The sequence below is a fragment of the Drosophila mojavensis genome, unplaced genomic scaffold (genome assembly GCF_018153725.1).
Source record: "Drosophila mojavensis isolate 15081-1352.22 unplaced genomic scaffold, ASM1815372v1 contig_136, whole genome shotgun sequence".
Lineage (NCBI taxonomy): Eukaryota > Metazoa > Arthropoda > Insecta > Diptera > Drosophilidae > Drosophila > Drosophila mojavensis.
Genome location: NW_025318667.1, coordinates 11,457,959 through 11,482,994, shown reverse-complemented (window position 1 = coordinate 11,482,994; position 25,036 = coordinate 11,457,959). Strand labels below are relative to the sequence as shown.

The following is a 25,036-nucleotide window of genomic DNA, read 5'->3' as shown; positions in this document are numbered from 1 at the left end:
GCATATACTATCTGCATATATAAATTAGTTAATATGGAAACTCAATTAAGAACTCTGTAATTTCTAGTGGATACAGCCAGCTAAGCTAAACCAAATGGCTAAAGAGTCCCAAATTGGCAACTCGAGACATCAATTTAAAAATGCCTCGACGACAGAGTTCGGTACGCTTTGAAGACCAAAAACCGAAAGCAATTTGTATGCATAGGATAGAAACGCCATAATTATGATATTAGTTAATATATGTGTGTCTTATGCATGCATATATGTATGTATGTAAAAATACATTTATATGTATTTCGATATATGTGCGTATTATTGTATAATTTATGATATATTAATTTATTTCAAGTGTATTTTTAATAAATTGCTTATTGTTCAAAATGAGTTTTGCTTGTTAATGAGCAAACAAAAAATAAATAAATAATTAGATGTGTATATAAGTATATATAAATAAAGATATATATATATATATATGGATGGATACACATAAATATTTTAAATAAATAAATTGGGAAATGAAATACGGAAAGACAAACTGAAATTGATTAGAAGAGGTGAGAAAAGGCAAGAGAACGAATATGGGATACTCTAGTCGATATGTACAATACATATACTGTAGCAGATATACATATAAAATATGTACACATAAGACGTACATATATCTTGATATATCTTATATAGTATATATTTTCATTAAGTTAAGATTTCATAAGAGATCCTTCAAAAGGAATTCTACTTTAGATATCTGGAGTAACTTGAACATAACAAAGGAGATTTTCACTGGATTATATCTATTATATTGTATTTATATATCAAGTATATAAACGTAGTGGATATATTTCTGATTATTAATTTAGATGACGCTGAGATTATTATATGATAGATATATATTCATTTATACTTAAGCTGAAGAGAAACTAGTTTCCCACTAATGAATGGCCAAGTGTCATGCCAGTGTGCGTGAATGGGAAGTTGCAGATACAAAAGTATCTAAATACACACAAACATACACAAACCAACATACACACACACACACACACACACACACACTCACCCCATGAAATGCCAATGAACCAAAGAGGCCAAAAAGCACACGACGCTAGATTTTTATTTGTTTTGAATAATTTATGAATGTTTGCCAAATGGCCAAGAGAGCGCTGCGCGACGCGACGCAGCAGAATTTGCTTTTTGGCCCAATCAATGGGCCATTTGAAAGTCAAACATCAAGCCACAAATGGGCTCAGAACCAAATGCACTCCCACCAGCTAAAGCCAGAACGACTAAACCGTATACAGCTACATCCCCTCTCACCACGCCCCTCTCACCACAACCTTGCCCTTCCCCTTCCCCATCCTCTTCCACTGCTTAGGCATCCACACCTTGCTGCCAATTCGGTCAATGGGCCGGGCGACAAAGACGTCAGCGACGCTTGGCATCGTAAATGTGACAAATAGACTAAAGTTTTAGCGCATTTTTCTTAGTCAGCAAACAATACACACACACACACACACTCACACACACACACACACACACACACACACACCCACTGACAGCAACCACAACAACAACAACAAAGTTGAAAAAAGTAACAAACTGTAACGAAGTTATAAATCCAAAAAGTTTGACGCCCACGTCAAGGCCACAGCTAATTTGCATACCTCAACTCAGACAGCGAAACACTTTAATATACTTAGTAACTCCGACCCATACATGCATACACATACACCAACACACACATAAATCATGCTCTGTTAGTTTTGTTTGTTTAGTCAGACTTTTCTTTCTTTTCACTTTTCCCAGAATTCTAGTAATTTGTCATATATAATATAATATATTAGATGACCATGCCATGTCTAATACTAATGCTGTTAACTGTATATATATATATAACAGGAGCTATTATAACTATAGTTATCGATAACCGATAAGATTTTCTGTTAGCTATGTGATTTCTAGAAATTCGTCATATATGTATATATCTAACATATAGGATGACCATACCATGTCTAATGTTAATGCCAATAACTATATACAGTCGATATAACAGCAGCTGTTATAACTATAGTCATCGATAACCGATAAGATTTTTAGTTAATTATGTCAATTCTAGAAATTTGTCAGATATATATCTAATATTTAGGATTCTCGATAATTTGAAGTTCTGTGTAAATCGAAAAAAAAAACTAATTTCGAATTATCGGGATTCGACTATATATAATACAGTAGAATCCGGTTATAACGACTGCGTTTATAACGTCTGGTCCCTAGACAAGCTGATATGAGCAAACTTATAGGGTTAAAGCGTGTTCTGGGTTCAAGGAACTGTCGCTATAAACGGACTCTACTGTAGTTATTTAAATACAACAGAAACATAAGTATGGTATCGATAACGCTAAGATCTTAACTAAGTCTAAGATTTACTTATGCAAACTCCCGACTGAAATGCTTGACAATTGGCAACTGGTTCAGTTCAACTGGTTCCGCAAATTAACACTAGTTCATACAGCTCGCAGCTCAAAGTAAAATTCAATTTCTTTTCCATTTCGTTTACTGCTGTTGTTGTTGTTGTTGTTGTTGTTGTTGTTGTGGCGGTGTCAGGGTTCAGGTGCAAAGTACGCAACGAACCGCTATGTACCTATGTGTGCGTGTGTGTATGTATATACATATATGCACATAACATGCTTATGTATGCCTTCAGCTTTGGGTTGTGCGTGTGTAACTAAATACAATGCAAATTTCATTTCGGGCCGCGCTGTTCCTGTTCTTGTAATTCAGTTCAAAATAAAAAATTAAAAAAAAAAAAGCAACAACAGCAGCAGACATTGAAATACATTATCGCACACACACAGACACGCTCACACATGCAAATAATACACCCCCGTGACGCGGCTGCAGCGGCATAATTAATTAGTTGCCAACAGCGGTGCAAAGAGCGAGGAGAGCAGGAGTCGGCGTGGCAGAGAGGGAGGGAGAGCCAGAGAGTGGCGGACATGCTGCACCCCCACCTACACTCACTCCCTCCCTGGTCCCCCGCCCACCCACACACTCTCACGCGGCGCTGCGTCGTTTGTGCTAATGAGCCCATATTGTGCGAAATAAAACACAACAACAACAAAAAAAAAAAGAACTAAAAACAAACAACGAAAAAAAAAGCTGTTAACAAACACTGGTCAAAACCAGATAGAGCCAAAGAGAGAAGGAGAGCGAGGGAGAGAGAGGGAGAGCAGGCAGCGTTGAACGCTATTAAAATGGATTCCCGCCGGACTTCCTGGGCATATTATATTACCAGCTGTTGGGCTGATGGACATGACCCAAAAAAAACTAGCGACAGCTGAGCGAGATATAGCGAGAGGGAGCGAGAGGGAGCGATAGGAGGTTGGGGTGACCCATAAAAGACAATGTGCAGCGAGTGCGGCGAAAGTGATGGCCCAAGCCGGGCGACAGCCGAAAGACAGGCGAAAGCAAACGAAGCAAAAGCCGTTGCGCGTGGCTCTTCCTCTTTTGGAAGCCAAACCTAAAGCCGCGCCCTAGCACACACACACACACACACACGCACACAGGCACGCAAGCACAGTGGGACAGCGTAGCCGTTGCATTAATATGATTAGCAGACAGGACAAGGCGACAGCGGAAGTGAGCGCGAAAGAGAGAGAGCGAGAGAGAGAGAGAGAGGAGTGGGAGTGGGAGTGGAAGAGGGAGCGAAAGCGAGCGTAAGCTAATGCCATTTCCTGAACTCGTGCTCGAATTCGAATTCGAATTCGAGCTCGAACTGGGACTCGGACACGGGAAGGTCATTCCGATCGCCTGCCAGCGAGCCATATGGCCGGGCTGCGGCCCACGTGCAGCTGCCGCTGCTTGAGCCGCACTTACAGCGCTGAGCTGAGCTTCATGTGAATATTTCGTGCACTTGCGTTGGCGTCGGCGTCGCTGCTGCGGAAGTGCAGTCAGACAGAGACAGCATAAAAGAGAGAAAAAGTGAGAAAAGAAGCAAAAAAGAACTGAACGCCCCCATTGCTTGAACAACTGATTTCAATATTGATAGTGGCTGTAATTATGCAAATATGGTCACTCTTGGGCGAACGCTCAAGTGTTGAGCAATGGTCAAAAACTGTCTGTGTGTGCGTATGTGTGTGCGTGTGTGTGTGTGTCTGCCCCGGGCAAACAAATGTTTGCTTTTAATTAACATAATGCCATGGTAATGGCAATTACTGCCAAAACTCCATTTACCTTCGTCTCAAGTGCTTTGGTCACCCCAAAGTGTGGCGCGGCAATTGCTCAGTAATTGCCAGCAATTTCAATTGAATAACAACAATTTTGCGCAATTCACAAATTTTGATTATACTCTATGCAGATCTAGGCGTACATAAATTTCGGTAAATATGGTCACTCTAAGTTATAGATCACTTAAAGAATGTTATAAAATCACGCAATATAATATGAGATCAAGCTATATACACAATATGAACAATCATACTGAAAAGCAATGAAAATCTGTTAGCTATGATGGTCACTCTAATTATGTAAATCAATGACAAATCTATAAAATAGACTCATTGTCAAAATACTGTGTATTTTTGAATACAGTTAATATATGTAAGTGACTAAACTTGTTAATAGTAATGTAATTAATGGCATGGTCACTCTCAGTACACTCTAGTTCATTATGACTTATCTTTGTAATGGCATGATCAACAACTTGTTGAATCATGAAATGGTCACTCTAATTTAATATAATTGATTTTCGTTTGATTACAATCATCGACTAAATGCTGCTTTAAGTAACTCGGCTTCCTCTAATCAAGGCTAACAGTTCCAGCTCACTGGCATGGTCACTCTAATTCCATAAAATTGACTTTCTGATTACAGCCATTAGGGAAGTTGGCTCAAGCAGCTCTCAGTGGAGTTCACAATGCAGCACTGGTCACTCTAATCACAGCCAAAGTCCCACACTGCACTAGGGTCACCCTAAAAAGCTGCCTGCATTCGCCGATGGACCACCTGTTATGCAGCTACAGTAACCACCTCCAGTTTAATAGATAGATAAAACCCAAATAGACAACTAAATGACGATGATGATGATGATGATGATAATGATGTTCGCCTGAAGCTCTGTTGTTGCCACCAAAGCGTCAACAACAACATAAGAAACAACATTCAATTTCCCTATGCAAATGAGTTGAACAAAAAAAAAAAAAAAAAAAGAAATAACAACAAATTTTAGTTGTTTTTTCATTTTTGTGGGCTGGCATTTGCTGCTGCTGCTGTTGCTGCTGCCGTTGCTCTTAGACCTTGAACAAGGTGAAGTTGATTGTTGAGTTGTTGCTGGTGTTGCCTCTATATATATTTTTGAAGTTCAAAGTTAATTTGCGCCAAAGCGAGCCACAAGAAAAACGAAACGAAACGAAACGAAACAAAAACGAAACGTCGACGCGGCATAAACAATGCTCAGATAAAGATACAAAATCCAATTGCTGAAAAATTCACACCTCCGAATAACTAAAAAAAAAAAAAAAAAGCGACAACAACAACAGCAACAGGCGCCTCATCACGGCGCGCACAACGTGGCGTATGCTTAATGAAAATTGCTCCAAAGTGATCAATCACATAGAGAGTGAGAGCTGCGCTGAGCTGAGCAAGACGGGAGCACAGGAAGTATATTTGGCATATAACCAGTATATAATAAAGTCTATATGTATATATATAATATATGGAAATATCTATCCATCGATATCTCTTAGCAACTCTCGCAATTTCAGCTTTGCGTTTCGTTTGCAGCTTTTCACACCTCGCCACTCGCTTGGCTCACTCAAATTGTTTTGGCCAGCTCGAATGCAAAGCATCTGCAACAAGTCCAGCAACAACCAGTTAACAACAATAAACACTTCCGCACAGTGGGCCAAACAAAAAGGCAGATATACAAAAGATTTCTCACGCATAAATTAACTAAATATAAATTTGATATTTTTTGTGATTTTTTTTTTTTTTTTTTGTGTTTTTGTGGAGGGGGATTTCATTTAGTCAAATGCTGAGCCACTGTGCGGCACCTTTGAACAACTTAAGTCGCTCTGCAGCACAGCGTAAGCCACTGCATTATAATCGTTGTGGGCCACTGAGCTGTTCGCTGCACCACTCTGAAGTATTCAGATCTACTGTGATCTAATGTGAGCCACTGTGATCCATTGGGAGCCACTGTGAGCCACTTTGTAACTCTGGAAGCCACTGAACATTGACACCACTAAGAAGTACGTTGAGCCACTGCTGAGTATTAACAACCACTTTGAGCCAGCACCACTCTGCAGCACTTTGACCCACTGGACACCAATTGCAGTCACCAGGCACCACTTTCAGTCATTGCGCTGCACCACTCTGCAGTACTTTGAGAATCACATTGAGCCACTGTGATGCACACTGAACCACAGTGCAGTGTTGTCAAAGTGGCTCACAGTGACACCCTTCAGTTACTATTGGTCAGTCTGCACCACTTAGAGCCACTATGCATCACATCAAGCCAAGCAGCGCTTTGAGACACTCTGCACCACTTTGATGGCCTGTGCAGTATTTCGCACCACTCTGCAGTACTCTGAGTCACTTTCAATCAGGCTGCACCACTCTGGGCCACGCTGCAGCACTGTGCACCACCCTGAACCCTTTTCGCTTTATTTGTTGTTGTTGTTGTTGTTATTGTTGTTGCATTGAGTGGCAAGTGCAATTTGATGGCTGCTGCCACAGTTTGTTGCATGTTATTCCTTAATCGGTGGCCCCTTCAAAACAATTTGCCAGCTGCCCCGCCCAACCGACGCCCTACGGCATGCGCCTAATTTGCGGACAGACGGGCGACAGTCGGACGCCTGTCAACAACTGCACAACGAGTTGGCATAACAAACAGAAAACAAAAACAAAAACAAAAGAACGAAAAACAAATTATTGGAATACCCTGTAATTAAGGCAACAGCACGCTAGGCAGGCTGTCATATTAGGTCTAGTCACTAAATACATATCAAGTTCCTCGAATGCCAATTAGGAATCTGTGATATAGAACCACTTCAGGTTCAATCTACGCTAGACAAGTTGGTAAACTCGGAAGCCAGTGAAACGTTTAAGAAAATCAAACCAAAGTTGCTAATAAGGGGCAGACATATAAATGATGCATGTCATTATTCAAGGTTTACAAAGAAGACATTGCGAGTATTTGCCAGCAAAGCTGTGGCAGCCAGTAAAACGTTTATGAATGCCATGCCAAGGATAAACAGGAATTCACTTACTCAACTTGTCACAATTGGAGAGTGCATGGGGAGCAGAGACAAAGAAAATAGAGAAACAGCAAACGGAACAATATAGTAGCAGCAGCCAGTAAAACGTTTAGGAATGTAGTGCAAAATAAAATTAATTTACACAGCAATCAACACAGTTGGTAGAGAGTTAGTTAGAGAAGAGATCGTGAGAGAGACGTGCTTAAAAAATGAGCCAAGTTGAGCAGCCAGTAAAACGTTTAAGCATAGACTGTAAAGCGACTAGAGAGATATATATATATACATATACATATATATATATATATGCAGCCATTAGGATGCTTGCTCAGCTAACAGTTTTGTCGAGGGCTTAGACTGCTTGCTGCAGCGGACAGTTTGCCAAACGTTTAAGAATGAAGTAGGAAAAGCAAACGGAAAGAATATAAGAAAACTTCCAAATGCGCCTCCAAAACTTTACATAGACCACGCTTCAACATCATATTTGATAGACTTTACTAAGCTGTTCTATGTGTGTGTGTGTATGTGTGTGTGTGTGTGTGTGTGTGTGTGTGTATGTATGTGCTTGCCCTAACACCCTTGAATTGTTTCAAACATTTTTCGTATTGCGCAATGAGCCGAATGCTCAGATACATTTCTCAGTCTCTGTATCTGTATCTGCAACTGTAGCTGTAAATGTATCTGTATCTGTCGCTGTCTCTGTGTCTGTGTCTGTGCCACAGTTGACAAATTGCCACGGATGTTAACAACAACAACAACAACAACAAGCAACAACAATCATTTGACCTTGTCGCTGCATTCTCTCTCCCAAAGCTCCAACCGAAACCCCGTAACGATCATCATTTTCCAGCCAGCCAGCAATTTGTTCAGCGTTTGTTTTTGTTTTTATTTGTTTTTTTTTTTTTTTTTTTTTTTTTCAAATTTTCTTTGTTTCAAATAAATTACGTTTAATGCGAGCTGCTGTACGTTTTATTTGAGGAAAAAAACAGCAACAAAAATTACAGTTTTCCCATATTTAAGGCAACCTTCAGACGGCGACTTTAAGCTGTCTGGCTGTCTCGCTCTTCCGCCCTCGCCCTCACCCTCTCTCACTCTCACCCTCTGGCGCGCACTCTCTTTCCTGCTCTGGCATATGCCTTACGTTTAATTGTTATATAATTAAGATGCGCGCTATTATTATATATACTTAACTATTTTGGAGCTTTGCGTTTTTTCCGGCTTGCTTTTTGTTTTTATTCTTTTTTCATTTACTGTCTGATTTTAAGGCCCAAAAAGCGTAACACGAAATCTAAATCTGAAAATAAAATAAAAACAACTAAAAACGAAAACAAACCCAAAGCCGCCGACGGGGCTCGAGCTGAAGCCCTGCCCACCGCAGCGGAAAGTCATTTTTTACAAAAAAAAAAAAAAAAAAAAAAAACGAAAACGAAAAAAAATGAAAAAAAAAAAAACGAACAAAATTTTGGATGGCATTACGTTTGGGCATTTGGTATTCGGGTTTTCTAATTGCCCCACAGCTGTGAGCTGTAAATTGTGCCTGCGAATTTTTGGAGTCTACCTGGAACCAAGCTGTGCGTCGTCCCTCTCAACCCCTTACTTCACCTCTATATCGCTCTCTCCCTCTCATTCGTTCGCTGGGCAACTTAACTTCATTTTTACAGCCCGAACAAAGCTCGTTAAATCACTACACGTATGTGTGAGTGTATGTGCGTGTGTGTGTGTGTGTGTGTGTGTGTGTGAAGTGAAGCTGCTGAGCTGTGGGTAGTTGAAGATGTCTACGTTGATAGCGCAGCTGTCAAATGTTGGGCCCCGCAGCAACTCGAGAACTCTGTGGCAAAAGCTAACGATCTTGCAACATTTAACTCGACTTCAACTTAACTCAACAAATTTCACCTGATGCCTATCAAAAGCCAAGCTCAAAAGAGCTGGAATTTGGCATTTTATATATGCGTATATGCATATGTACTACATCATAATTATTTGCTTTCATAATTATGACTGCTCATTTGTTTCTTAAACATACTTTCTTATTAGCATTCTTATTAGAATCTCAATTCGCATAAACTTCAGCCTGCACACCAATTGCCTTTGCGCGAGCTCAACTCAAGTTCGAATTTTCGAACTCAATTCGCTGCGCTTTGCTCTTGCACATTACTCTTCCTCTGCCCCGCCCACACCATTCATATTACAATAGCCGCGGCAGCGAACGAACGGCTTAATGAGCCGCGTTCTGGGGGGCTTTCGTGCTTTCAAATTTCAGCTTCGGCTTCGGCTTCGGACTCGGCTTTACGCTGCTCGCATGCGAAGCGTGAGAAGCGACGGCTTTAGCGGGCGTCCCGAAGCTTCCACACAACTAAAATTTCAAGTTCAACTTTCGGCTGTTATTGCTGTTGTTATTGTTGTTACTGTTGTTGTTGGTACGTGCAATGAAAGCAAAAGTTGTGCTTGGGCCATTAAAGCGCAGCGGCGCGTGACGCCGAGAGCAACAGCAACAGCGGCGTCGACGTCAACTGCAATTCAAATGACCAAAAATGAGGGTTGAACCAGGCGGCGGCTGCCGGCAGCGGCAGTGGCAGCGGCTGTGACAAATACATTCGGCTTAGCTCGACTCGACTTAGCTCGGCTCGGTTTGGTTCGGTTTAACTCGGCTCGGCTTTCGGTTCTGTGCGGCATGTCAACAGAGCGTAATTTATTGGGCAGAAAAAAAAAACAACAAAATATAAAAACTACGCATAAATAAATAAATAAAACGACAGGCAACAAAAACAACGGCAACTTTTGCGCGCTTCCTTTGCGATTACTGTGTTTTTTTTTCCTTTTATTTTATTTGCCTGCCTCATTATTATTTTCTTCTTTTCTCTTTTGGCAAAATAAATTAGAATTAGATACAGCAACAGTCGAGCAGTGCGTAGATACAACTACAACTACACACGTGCATACATATGTACTCTGTATGTGTGTGTGTGTGTGTGTTTATGTATGTGCGGCTAGATGAGATACAGATACATTCGCAGCCATAGCCATAGATATATTGGCCGCGACGACACATTTCCAGTTTAGCGCCCAGGAAAAGGCAGCAGAGAGTGAGAGAGACAGAGAGAGAGAGAGACTCTCTATGGGTGTGTGAGAGAGAGCGCAGTATACACATATGGCTGCAATTAAGTAATTTTTGGAACAACTACAACAACAACAAAAGATGATATATGCGACTTGCTAGACACACACAAAATTCGAATCAAGACGCGACGTCAAAATCCAACTAAAACGAAAGAAAAAAAAACTGAAAACCAACGAAAATTCGACAATTATACGAAAGCAACAACAACAACAAAACACAAGTAAATAAATGTTAATGCAACTTCATAGACTAAAAGATACCCCGTAAGGGATAACTTTGACAACTTTCAATAAATAAAGCCCTATGCTACCCACACCACAGTCAAGGTCATTGGAATAGTAACAAACAAAAAAATACTATAAATAATTTAAAATATCGAGTGGTTTCATAAAACACGAATCGTTCTACAGCCCAGAGCAAACATTTCTATTTGACTTCTCGTATATACCTAGGTTTACAGGGTATCTCTAGCGTGTATACGACCCAATAAGAACTAGATTGAACGCGACCCCACATGAAATTTTCACATGCAAACACATGCATATAAATACATTTAATATATATATATATATATACACACACATATATGTATATACATACATATACACGGGCATATGCGTGTGTGCTCTACATAAATATACCCTCTATAGTAGCTGCTGCTACGTACATTAATATGTATTACACATATATTTAGAATCTAGTTGCTGCTTCTTCCACTTGTTTGTTGTTGTTTATTTTCCAACAACAACAACACCAAGAGGAAGAAGCAGCAGCCATCGAATTAAATGTGCTTCAAGGTTAGAAGCAGCAAAACAAACAAAAAACAAAAGCAACAACAAAAATTTAGAAAATAAAATCCAAATGTAAAGCGAAAATAAAAATCGTGATGAATTTTAAAGAATAAAAAATAAATAAAATAAAGTCAAGCAACAGAACAACAAATACTTAACAAACAAACACAAAAAACACTAACTAAAGAACAACAAGGGAAGCATGGGAAGAGGGAGAGTGAGAGAGAGAGAGAGAGAGAGAGAGAGAGGAGGAGAGGGGAACAGTTAAAAGAGCGCGAATGAAGGGCTAGTTTAAAGCAAACAGGGAAAACCTTGTACTTGACGTATTTGCCTTATACCCTGTATCTAAAAAGATAAGCAGAGTGCTTACAGTAGCTGAACATACCACAATTATAAAATATTAAATAAAAATTTTTAGAAACAAGTATATGAAATAAATAAATATGAACTAAAATATTAATGAACATTAATATGAATATCTATAAAATATATCTAATATATATATATATATCTTTTTTTATATATTCATATTTATGCTCATTAATATTTTAGTTTTTATTTATTTATTTAATATACTTATTTTTATATAAAAAAAAAATATACATATTTATATAAAAATACATAGAAGATATTAAAAATAAATACAAATCATAAATTTAAAAGTGAAATACAGTAAAAAATAAAAAATACAATAAAATAAAATTGTAAAAATTTTAAATAATATTTAAAAAAAAAACGCATTTTTTTCACTTTCTTGAATGTAAAAATAGTCCAAATAAAATTTAAATATTTCATAAATTGGGCCAAATGCTTTTTAATACCTTTTTATTTAAATTTTATTTATTTTGTTTTTTTTTTTTTATTTGTATTTTTTATTTTATAGTTATAGCAGAGCAAATTTAATTAAAAAATTAAAGCAAAACACGTAAACTACTTCAGTTCTGTTAAGTTTTTTCTTCAAAGCTTTTATTGCACTACAATTAGCGTATTCGCAGTTCGTACAGACTTAAGGCCTAGTTGGAATTACGGCAGGCTGAGGGGAGGGGAAAAGCAGGGACTGAGTTTACTATATATATAATATTATTGTTATTTTATGGAGCTTTTTTTTTATATGTTTTTGGCTGGCATTACTTTACTCTTTTTATTATTTTTGTTTTTGTTTTGTTGTTGTTGGCTTTGACAAATGGCGAACCGGTTTTTGGCTTCTGGCCCAGCTCCGTTTCTGTTGCTGTTTCTGTTTCAGATTCAGATTCTGATTCTGTTTCAGCTTCAAATTCTGTTGTTGTTTGGCCAAATACTTTTAATGGCTTAAGTAAATCAACTGCACAGCAAGAGGGGCAAAGAGAGTGAGTGAGTGAGTGAGTGAGGAGAGAGAGAGAGAGAGAAAGAGAGAGCAAGCGATGGAGCACATTTGATTGCACATCAGAAATTGGATTTGCGCTTCCAAAGAAAGCGCAAGTGGGCGTAATCCCAACTCAGTCAAAAACTAACAAGTCAGAACACGTTACAGACGGGCGTTACCGACTGCAGCATGCACATTCATAGCACCTTTGCTGGATATATATATACAAACATTTATTTGTGTGCAAATCAATAGAGAAGCGACGAATGGATAGACGGACAGACAGCTAGACGAACATTGAACAGAGCCAATAGACTCGTTTTACTTTCGTGAATGAGTACAAGCACGACTGAAGTTGGGGCCTGCTTGACAGACGAACTGTAGGAAATATGCATGTACATACACACATACACATATTCATACACATCTAGCATGTATGTATCTACAATATATATGTATGTATGTATCTGGTCAAGTTAATTGTCTAATGAATGTAGCTAGAATCGATTGTTTGTCTTGATTGCAGAAGGGCCTCAACGATGCGGGCTACAGCCACAGCCCAAAAGGGCCTGGAAACTTTGAAAGGGTAGCCGTGGAAGGGAGGGCGGTAGGGCGAAGATGGGGCAGAGCAGGGATTGGGAAGGGGCAGACCAGAAGGCAATTAACCGAATGATTTTTCCGTTCAATTATAAATTAGGCAGTTTACAGCGCTTGAAGGTCGCTGTCGACTTCATAAATCTAGAAATCTAGCAATAAATCTTAAGAATGGAAATACATACGTGAAATACCCTGTAGCATGTGGGTAGATATGTGAATCTAAGTTAACTATCTAAATTAATTACTATCCGTTATTGCTATTATCATTGCTGTTGTCAATATTATTAGCAATTTCATCATGATTAGCATATGTAATTAATACTATCATAGCATTGACATTGGCATTACAATATTGTCATTAGTCTTGTCATTAGTTCATGCATAGGCATTATCATTAGTAATATTATTAGCTTCCAATCATTAGACCGATCTGTGGTATTATTGCTTGGTAGCATTGGCATTTGTACCTAGCATGATCTCAAGGATTACCAATATAAGCATTAGCATTAGCATTAGGATTGCTATAAGTAATACCAATCGTATTCATTCATTAGTATAGTAATCAGCACTATCATTACTCTTGCAATTATTTTTGTATTATCATGGATATGGTTATTGGTAATATCTATACTAGTACAATTAGTATAGGCATTAGTAATGTCACTAATATTCGTGCTTGCTATTAACATTAGCATTAGCATTAGTCTTGTCATTAGTCTTGCTATTAGTCTTGTCATTAGTCTTGCTATTAGTCTTGTCATTATTATTGTTATTTCTTCATTACATGCTCTATTAACATTGTCATTACCATTATCATTATTCATATTTCCTCATATCAAGCTGAAGACTCAGCTTCAGCATGAACTACCAATTGGTTCAGAGAGTAAACTCTCCATTTATCTAGTATTTATCTATGGCTCACGAAGCTCTATTGCCTGTAGCCAGTGTTCACTGTGCAGAGATGCTCGCTCATCGATCGATACATCAGCTGACGGTGTTAATATCCGGCGCCGGGCTACTCACGCGCTTAGTTGAGTTTTTTACTTTTAGTTTCTGTTTACATTCGAAGCATCTGCAGTCCAAATTTATTTATTTATTAGTTTATTTAGTTGGCAGCTCGTTGACAATTTCATTGCGCTACAAATATCGAGAGCCACAAAACGGAAAGGAAACGCCAAACAGCCCTGACAAAGATGCGTCGAGCGTCGAAAATACATTCGAAAATGCGCCTTCATAAACTTTGACAGTTTTGTGTCGTACGCAAAGTTTTTGACAGGCCCCGAACCAAAGAATTATGGAGAGAAATATGGAATGAATATGTGAATGTATGAGTGCATGAGTGTGTGAATATGTGAGTATGAATATGTGAATACGAATGTACGGCCAAATGCTGAATGGAAATGAGCCGTGTCTCGCCAGCGATGCTGCGTACAGTTGCGTCTCAATAGCTTCTACACTGTTTAGCTGGAAGTGAAGACGGGCATATTAGCTTGCTGGCCAATTATAATAATATATGACACAATATATATTATAATTATAGCTGAGCATTATCATGGCTTAGGCATATTTTGCAAATGTTTTTGTTGGCCTATTCATTGTTATTATCATTGTCATTGTTATTGTCAGTATTATCATCATGATCAGTATGATCATCATGATCAATTATTAATAGATTGCCCACATGATTTTCTTTACTGTTTCATCTTCATAATCATTATCATTCATCATCATCATTCGTATCATTATGATTATGATTATAATATGGATTGTAATTATAATAGTGATTATGATTAAGATTGTGATTCTGATTGTGAATATGATTAGGATTATGTTTATGAATATCATTATCATGATCAATAAAGTCTTAGAATTAGCATAAGTATTATCAAATATTTTGGCATTATGACTATCATTAGCATTAGCATCAGCATTACCATAAGTAACACATTTTAGCATCAGCATTAGCATTAGTATTAGCGTTACCATTAGTATTAGCATTACCATTAGCATTATCTACCATGAACTTCAGCATTGGCATAAGTATTAGCAATATTATTAGCGTTAACTTTTGCATTAGCATTATCATCATCACTATCATCATCATCATCATCATTATCATTATCATCATGGTCATTGCAAGCATTGCCTATTGCTGATAATATACCCACTGATTCTGCTCAGCTAGGGTATTTGCCAGTTCACCCTTGCTGCGTTTGGCACAAAAGTTTTTACTACATGTTTTACGATGCTTTTGGACGGGTGGCAACACTGTCGCAAAGTCGAAATGTTCTTTTTGGTCGGCTTCAACTCGTCAAATTGCGCGCCTGTCAAGGCTGTAAACTTCAGGCCAACTACAGTCGGGTTAGGAAGGGGCGGGCGGGTGGTCAGGGCTGGCAGAGAGATGGGAATGGGGATCGGGAGTCATTAATGCGGACTACATACATACGCTTGACATAGGTTATATACATATATGTATATTGTATAATTTGTAGCATGTACTCAAAAGGCCATTTTGGGCGTTAGCTTTATGGGATATATACAAATATATATATATATGATATATGTATATATATATATTTATATATATGTGTGTTTATAAGTTCTAAAAAGTTGCTTACATCGAAATGAAACACATGTCGGACTCAAGTCTAAAGAGTCAAACGCTTGGACGGGGCCAATGGAAGTGGAATTGAGATTGGAATTGGGCATGTCAGAGGCAAATGGAAAATGAAAACTGGAAAGTGGAATATACTATGTACCAACTAGCAGGGAAAACAGAAACAAATATGTTCTATTGCGAGTGAATCAAAATTCTTGTGTGGATGGATTGGACTGGTCTGCTCTGCTCTGCTCTGCTCTGGCCTGTCCGGGCTTGGCCTGCTCTTAACTGAGGAGGGTCTCTGCAATGTGACGCCGCAGTTTTCTTGAAACTTTTTTTGTTTTGTTTTTGGAACATTAGACGCACATGCACACACGCACATGTGTGTGTGTGTGTTGGGTAGTAAGAGCAACTACTGCGTCTTCGGCTTGAGCTTGAGCGAGCTGCCAACAATGGAAATCATTCATTACAAGCACACACACACACACACCACACACACACACACACACATGTATGCCTGTGTGTGTAGCCCCAACTGAGTGGCTCAACTACATACATTGAGTACAATTCTCACATGTTCATAAAATTTATGTTTTTAGGCGCATATATGAACACCCTTAACAATCGACACAGACGAACGCCGCCCCGTTCCCCGCCCACCCCTCCCAGCAACCCCCAGGCACGCATGTTGACAACAGCCAAAGAAATGGGCTCAAGGGGGTGCGGCACATAGGCAAGGGGAAGGGTGCTGGCTGGCTGGGCCTTGCGGCTATTTTCCATTGACATTTTCCGCATTCGCTCGCATAAATCTTTGGCGATAAAATGCGCAGCGCTCAGCTTTTCTTCTACTTCTACTTCTGCTTCTTCTTCTCTGTTATTTTTTTATATGTTTTTTTTTTTTTTTTTTTTTTTTGAAATTTCGTCGCAAGTAACCCTCTTTTATTTTGGGTCGCAATAGACTTAAGCGCTTGCAGTATTTATCTATTTCGAGCTGCAGGGGTGGTTGAGGTCCACGCCAAGGGGTTGATTTTTGGCTAAAGGAAAATGCGTTGCATTTTCCTTCTTAATATTTTTTTCCTTTTTGTTTTTGTTCGCAAAAATTGCTTAATAAATTAATGAATAAATTCAATTGAGTGAAAGAGGCTGGGGGAAAGAGAAGAAAATGATGTGCAGCTGCTGGCCAAAAGAGAGGCGTGGCAAGCGAAGGCAACAGGCGTTGAAAGCCAAAGCCAAAGCCAAAACGGACAAGAAGTGCGCAAAGAGCCAAAACACCTGTTAACCTGATATATATGTATACATATATATGCATATGTATGAGTGAGTGTGTGTGTGTGTGTGTGTGCGCTGCCTTGGCAAGGCAGCAGGCCAGACTAGCTGTGTGTGTGTGTGTGTGTGTGTGTTTGTGCCCTTTGCAATGGCACGAGCCGCAGATAATTGCGACAGGCAACATCGCTAGCTCCACACACACACACACACACACACATACACACGCACACACAATAAGAAGAAGAAGAAGAAGCAGTGGCAGCTGAAGCAAGTGGAAATTGGCAAAATTCCGCGTGGCCCATATGCAAAATGAAAAGAATTTCAAGAATGGATTCTTTATAAATATATATATATATATATAAATAATATATGGAGCAGGGCAAAAGAAGAGTAAGAAGTAGAAGAAGAAGCAAACATATATGCAACAGCTTCCATGTGGCCCCATTTCGTTCAGATGCGATTGCAGAATTCCACGCGCAAGAAGAAGAGCAAGAAAACATATAGTATAGTAAAATCTAATAAAATACATATACATACATATTTATATTATTAATAAATATATATATTAAGCAAGGAATCAAACGCGCTTCTGATTAGACTGTAAAGACTTTGGCTTCGGTTGGACTTTCAGCAATGCTAATCGCAATTCCAATTAGATTCAATTGGGAATCTGTGAGGATTGTGAAGTCCACGATGATCCACATGATTCATATGCAATATATGCAATGTGCTCGAAAGACTCTTGATGAGTGGCAAGCATATGTGAGGCAAGTGAGTAATATCAGCGAATGAGACAGAGACAAAGAGAGAAAGAGAGGGAGAGTGTTAGGGAATGCTGTTATCTTTGTAATGTGACTCGAATAATTAACAAACAATTATGAATAATGCATAGATAGATCAAAAAAGTAGCTAAGCTGTTAAGTAACAGTTATGAGTTATATGATAACATGATTCGAATACTGTGATACTATCCATAGTGTGATTGCTGTGATGAAAATGCTGATTTCCTAGCAATGGGTTAACTGTTGAGGAAAGTCGTCTAGGTAAGATTCGACTACTGTGATACCTGGATTGCTTTGATGAAACAAGAATTGAACATTTTTAAGATACCAATTAACTGTGATTGCTGAGATGCTACGCTAGTCAAACGACTTTCAAAAAGAGAAGAGCTAAAGGCAAAATTCAAATGCTGTGATACTGTGATGACGCTTCACCCAATAATATATTCGCATCAGAATGTATCTTAGTTGAGCTCTTAGAGCAGAGTGATGAATCGCTAGCTGACAACGCTGTGCATTCTAATGAAGTTCGCAAAGGCAATAAAAGACACGATGCGAATAGATTCACACCAAGCGATTGAGTGTCGCAGCTAAGTCCGCTAAGCTGGTGTAAGTTCGTTCCTAATGGAATCGGGGCTCGATGCAGCCATCCGAATTGCAGTGCGAGCGGATCGGATCGGATCGGATCGGATCGGATGGACGGTGCAATCGGGGAGTTTCCCGCAACCGCAAAAGCTCAAACATAACTATCGCAAGCGAATCATAATCAGTATATGGATTGGACTGGCCCCACTAATTTAGGGGGTGGGGCGGGGGCGGCAAGCGGCGGGCGGGGGCTGTTATTTACCCGGGCGGGGCGAGCGCATTGCGATAAATGTGCCAGCGTGTGAGTAGAGTCACGTAGACTCACATGGAACTGTATAGACGTTTAAGTAGAGAGGAAAAGGAATACAGAGGGAGAGAGAGAGGATAAACCTAGGTCGTAGTGCTCACCTGTTAATGCAGCTGAAGAGCCGGATGATGATGGCGAAGACGTAGAACTTGTGGTCGAGATTGATGAAGCAGAACTGAACTGCGAGTGTTGGCTAACGTTGATTGTCTGTTGATGCGTGTGTGTATGCGTGATGTTAACCAACACTGGTCGCTCGCATTTAACGATAAGTAGCACTTGTGACACTAAAGCGTAACGCTGTAGTAAGGCATTTTTGGTAGCACTTGGTGGTTTATAACACTTCAAAAAAAATATTGTACGATCTATACGATCCAGGCGGATATATAACAATATATGTAGGTATATATACTTATAAATCGGTTTTTCTCTTATTTGAACAGATACAGCATCTATATATAGCTCTCTGTAACTGTTGGAAGTGGAATCCGACAAAAAAAAAATTAAATATATATTTTCGAAACAGCTACGGAACACACGATATAGACGCGAATGGGATATCAAACTAAGACTACGATTACGGTTACGGCTACACGGTTACGGTTATGGTTACGATTGCGGTTAACGAACGGTTAACGGTTAACGGTTAACGATTAACAGATACGGTTACGGGTAGAGTTGCTGGTATTGGTATATTCAATGTTTTTATTTTCGGGGACTCTTAATAAATGTTTGTTCTTCGTTTGTTGTTGTTGTTGTTTTGGTTTTTTGTACAGATAGATAGAATTTTGTTTCTTGTTTTCAGTTTCAGAGTTGCTCACGCGACGAAACCAACACGTTGAATAAAAGTTCAGGCGAATTTGAAATTCGCTTAAGCCCAATACGACCGTCGACGTCGACGTCGACAAGCACTGTAGCAGCGACGCCGGCAGCGACGATGGCAGCGCGCGTTCTAATGCGAGAGGCAAAAGAACAAAACGAAACGAAACGAGAAACGCCAACGTCGCCGACTGCGAAGCGCGCTAAAGTCAAATGCAAAGGCGCGGCCGCCCGTTTGTTGTTGTTGATTTTGCTGTTGTTTTTATTATTGTTTTTGTTATTATTATTGCCGTTGCCGTTGCTGTTGCCGTTGCTGTTGCCTTTGCCTTTGCCTTTGCTGCTGCTGGCGTTCGTTCTAAGCTCGGAGCAACAACAATAGCAGCCACTATAAAAAATCTAATAAGAACCTCGTCGGCTATCCGACCGCTCGCACGCTCGCTCGCTCGCACGTTCGTTCGTTCGTATGTGTCTGTTCGGGTTTTCTTGTATGGTTTGAGCTGGTTGGTGGTGGGCGACGTGCTGTGAAGGCAGCGGGCGGCGTTGCGTTCAAGTCTGGTACACGCAAAGCACTAAATTGCGACGAGGCGACAGTTCGACCGACTGCCGATGCGGAACGCTGGAAACGAAACAGCCAACGCACGGCAAACAAATAAACAAACGCAGCCCGCAAACATCGACCCAGTGACGGCGTCGCTGCCAACAACAGCTGCGTGGGCTGGACGGGCCCCACAACCACCGTGGCAACGACGCCACTGGCCAAGCCTCAAATGCTCGAGTGGGAACGCCACGGAATCGAAAACCACCCAAAAATATACAAAATAAACAGCAGAAAAAAAAAAAACAGAATCAAAAAGAAATAAAAAGTTGCAAAATGTGGCCGGGTTGTTGGGTTTATATTGGATCAAAAGCTATTAGAGTCCACTGTACGTACATACTTAAAATATAAAATATGTATGTATATACATATATATCCATATATGTTTACATATGTCTATGTACATATATATAGTATACTTGTCAAGTAGATATGCACATAAATGGACACACATTTCTGTCAACTAACGAGCATACAAACATAAAATTACTTTTTTAGTACAATTATTATCGACAGTGGTCAAAAAGTACAATTTCCAAAAAATTGCCAAATTGGATATTTGAAAGACTTTATTAAGTAAAAATTTACAAATTTTTATTTAACATAAAAAATTTGCTTATATAGTATTTTATTTTATACATTTATTTTATGTATATATATATATTTTTTTTTTTTTTGCAGCGATATAATACATTTTGTTTTCGCTGCAATAATGTTGAGTTTCGTGTCAGTGTAATTTTTCGGCTGAAACGATTTGACATTGAAACAAGCGCCACGCTGCATACGCATTGCAAATGCAGCGACAGCGGCACAGACTGCGACGCGACAACGACGACGCCGCTGACCTTGAAAACGAATGTGAATATTTCGTTGGGGAAAAATATCAAAGCTCGAAAAAGGGGCATGCGCAGCCGGCTTAGAGTTACATTTAGGCCTAGCCAATGGGACACGAGCCTTACTGTACTTACATAATTATGTGAGTGTATGCGTTCGCCCCAGTAGAACTCGATGACCATCCCAGGGCTGCTTGCTGCTCGGAAGCAGTTGAAGAAAATCAAGAGTGCTTTATTTTGACGGAATCTTATTGGATTCCAGTTGTTGTTGCTGGAATTGAACTTGGAAAAACACTCAAGTTCACTCACTATGCTGATTGGATATCTTGTACGAAATATTTACATGAAATCTTAGAGAGCTTCGTTGCGTGAGAGCCATATGCTTAGTGCGGCAGAGCGAGATGGCAGTATGCAAATTTCGCTCTCGGTTCTTGGCAAGCTTTACGCTGAGTGAACTCTCTCAGTGAATTCAAATAGCTTTTTATGTATGTACATACGTATGTATATACATATGAATGCTTGTATATATGGGTGTATTGAAAATTTGACAATTTTCATTTACACTTCGACAATTTTGTGTTTGAAAGTAATTTTTAACCAGAAGATGAAGACATTTTTGTGTGTTTAGAATGATTTTTGTTGGTAAGTGTAAATGAATCGTGGCTGGTCTGTTAAGTTAAAACTTTCTTTGACGCGCATTGCACGCTCAGTTATCTTTAACATCGACGCGTAGATGACTTGATGATTTACTTTATTGGGGGCTGGAGAGGTTTCCTCTGCGAGTTATTGTGTTCAGGCGATATATACAAACATTGTGAATGGGGGGAATGGGGAAAGGGGGTGGGGGTGGGGATGGGGAAAGAAGCGACAACATCGAAATTGTCGCCAACTTCCGATAAGACGCAGCCGCTTATCAGCTGGCTGGCAAATCGGCAGACGCAGGGACTGCGACGTCGACGGCGATACCGTTCGTGGGCCGCTGCCAACGTGAAACTGACTGAGAAGGGTGCGCGTCGACAAGAGCAATACAAGCTTACTAAAGCACTCATACGCACATATACACACACACACACCAACATACACACACCAGTTAGTAAAATGTTGGGGGCAGTCGACAATCAATCAAATGTTTTGATTTATTTCTCAAAGCGCAGCAAAGAGCTAAAATTGTGGGTAAATAAATACACACACATGCACACACACACACACGCACGCACACTTATGTTCGCATACGCATACTAAGTGTGCTTGTATATTTTCAGGGGAGCAGCCGGCAAAGAGCCGGCAACAGCAACAAACACAAAACAGAAGAATAACAAAACAACAACAAAACGAGTGGGAACAGCAAAAAATGAAACAATAACGAAGCGCAGAGCGCACAGCGCAGCGTCGCTGCTCGTGACTGGAGAGCGAAAAGAGCAGCACGCAACGACTCACAACAGGGGCGACGGCGATAGACAACCAACCGGCTGGTCGTTTCGGCTTCGCTTCTGCCGTTTCGTTCTCATTGTTCCCGCACTTGTTTGTCCCACTCACGCGACGACGGGCAGTCGTTAAAAGCATTGCGCCAGAGTGTTCAACTAAGTCATTGCGTTTGTAACATACTGAGCAGCAGCGAGCTTCGCTTTGATATAATAAGTTGCATTCAAATTGAACACACGACATACATATATTATATATATATATGAATTCTCCATATGTATGCACACAATATACTATATTGTGATGGCAATTCTGGCACATGTAAGTGCATTCAAAGTTCGGTGTGTGTGAGCTATAAAAGAGTTTTATTAGCATTGTCATTATAGTATAGTAGTTGCGTCGGCGTTCGCTGCGCAAATTGTCATCTGTTAGTTGGTTTATTAAAAGCACTTTAAAGTGGCGAATTTGTTAAACAAATATTTAAAAAAAAAATATATATATATATATATACACTCATATGCAAACATACAAATGTCATATTTACTATGAAACTTAAAAGAAGAGTAACTGCAGCACTGGCAACAACAAATGTTGTGAGAGTGAGCGAGAGATGAAGGTGGAGAAATTGGCACTGCAGCAGCTAGGCGCTCAGTCTGACACCGGCAGAGCGGCAGGGCAGAGCACAATTTGCTTTGCTCACATTCCGTTTCCAGTGTTCCAAGGCCGTCGTTTGGCAGCACGACGACGACGATGGATTCGGCTGGGGGTTCGGGCTCGTCAAGTGAATGTACAGAATCTATTTTTAGCCATCGCATCACGTCGTTTCGCTTTGCCATACGCTGGCGATGTCGTGATCGCCGCGCTGATTGGCCAATAGCCGCGGACGGCGTGCAATAACAACAATCGGCAAGCAACGACAACGGCAACTACAACTACTAAGGCAACAGCAGCAGCAGCAGCAGCTACAAGCACTAAGCACACACACACAACAAAAACAAAAACACTGAAAACGTATATAAAAAAGTTCTATGTCGCCGGCGTTGTTGTCGCTGTCGCTGTCGGCTTCTAATAGTGAATTAATAAAGGAATAAAATGAGCATTAAAATCAGCACCAGCAGCGGCAGTAACAACAATGCTTAAGCAATGACACCGCAGGAATTATTGAAATTGTGCAGCTTCGACGTTCGCAGTTGTCGCTGCCGTTGCCGATGCCGATGCCGCTGCCGCTGCCGCTGCCGCTGTCGACGCACGAAGCGTGCCAAAATGTAAACAGCCCACATGCTGCTGCAGGAGGACATCGCAGCTAGCAGCGTCTGCTGTGCGCCTGTTAAACTGTTCCCAGTGTGAAACACACTCGCATACGCACATGCACACGTACACACTCACACAAACAGGTGGCGTTTTCGAAGTTATTTTGTTATTTGTTGACGGCGCTGCTGTGGTCGCAGTCGCAGTTGCAGTTGGCGTCGCAGCTCAACTGAAAACTTTGCTGTTAATGAAATGCAAAAACGTGTTATGTAAAGAATAACAACAAATGCAGCAACAACAACAACAGCAACAAGTAATTGTTAATAGCTTGACACTTATGCACATATACATGTGTGTGCGTGTGTCTGTATGTGTGTGTGTGTGCATACTGCACATGCAAATAAAAATTAATCATTCAAAACTAACAAAATCCATAAAAAAAAATAAATAAATTCAAACAATGCAATGTTATCTAATCAACGAATCATAAATACCCTAACAAAGGCCATTTGGTGATAAATAAAATATAAGGAAAAATTGTGAATTTTATAAAAATATCAATGATAGTTAATAGTAAGAGGTTTTTATGGTTAATTTAATATGGGATTATTAAATATGAGTATGCGAGCAGTAAAAATAAAAAAATATCTATAGAATGTAAAATATTTTGTATAGAAAATCTAGACTTTTTAAATATTTGTATTAACGTATACTTTTTTAATGTTTGCAATTTAACTAAAATTGTTTCAATTTGGATTTTTCCAATATTTACTAGATTAGACATATATATTGTTTCCTTAGTCATATAATCTGCTCTATTAATCAATCTATCAATCTTTTGTTTTATACTATACTTATACTTCTACAATTCCAAGTTATACTTTATAGTTCTGTTTATTTGCCTTTATATATAGTTATATTTAGTTGGGACAGTATCTCTCTGATAAGTTGAGCGTAATTGCTGACTGTTGGATGGGTTTAGCCAGTTAAGAGTTCGTGTTGTCTCACAGGGTATCAATGAGCTTTGTGGGTCGCCTTTGATGCGCCTAACAGTAGGCAGTAGTGGCAGCGCTCCCCCTCACACCCCCCTCCCTGCCTGCAGCACATGGTGAGACTCGCTCGCCCCACGCTCTCTGCGCTCCCATGCAAGCGTTCGCTAAATAGGCGACTATAATTTTTAATAGCTTTTGTTACTCATACGCCTGGTTGGACAGCGAGCAAAAATCAACCCTGCCCCCGCCCCTGCCCATCGTGCGATTTGCTGCGTTTCACTGCAATAAATTTTCAGCTATATATATATGTTTATATATATATAGACATATATATTTATAGGTATATATTCTATCGGTATATGTGTATATCTGTTTCTGTTTCGGTTTCTGTTTGACTTTGTGGGCAATAATTAGTTACAAATTGAAATAGTGTCACATAAAATGCAAAAAAAGAGAGAGAGAGAGAAAAAAAATACAACTATGCAATAATAATAATAAT

The 25,036-nt window shown here is 39.6% G+C and overlaps 1 long non-coding RNA gene across 1 annotated transcript in view; it reads right to left on the bottom strand.

The window, feature by feature from the left end:
* Nucleotides 1-19,755, bottom strand: part of LOC26528067 — a 44,663-nt gene extending 24,908 nt beyond the window's left edge. Inside the window, exon 1 of the long non-coding RNA XR_001449012.3 lies at nucleotides 18,733-19,755. This is a non-coding gene — a long non-coding RNA (uncharacterized LOC26528067). The remainder of the gene's footprint in view (nucleotides 1-18,732) is intronic.
* Nucleotides 19,756-25,036: the final 5,281 nt, after the last annotated feature.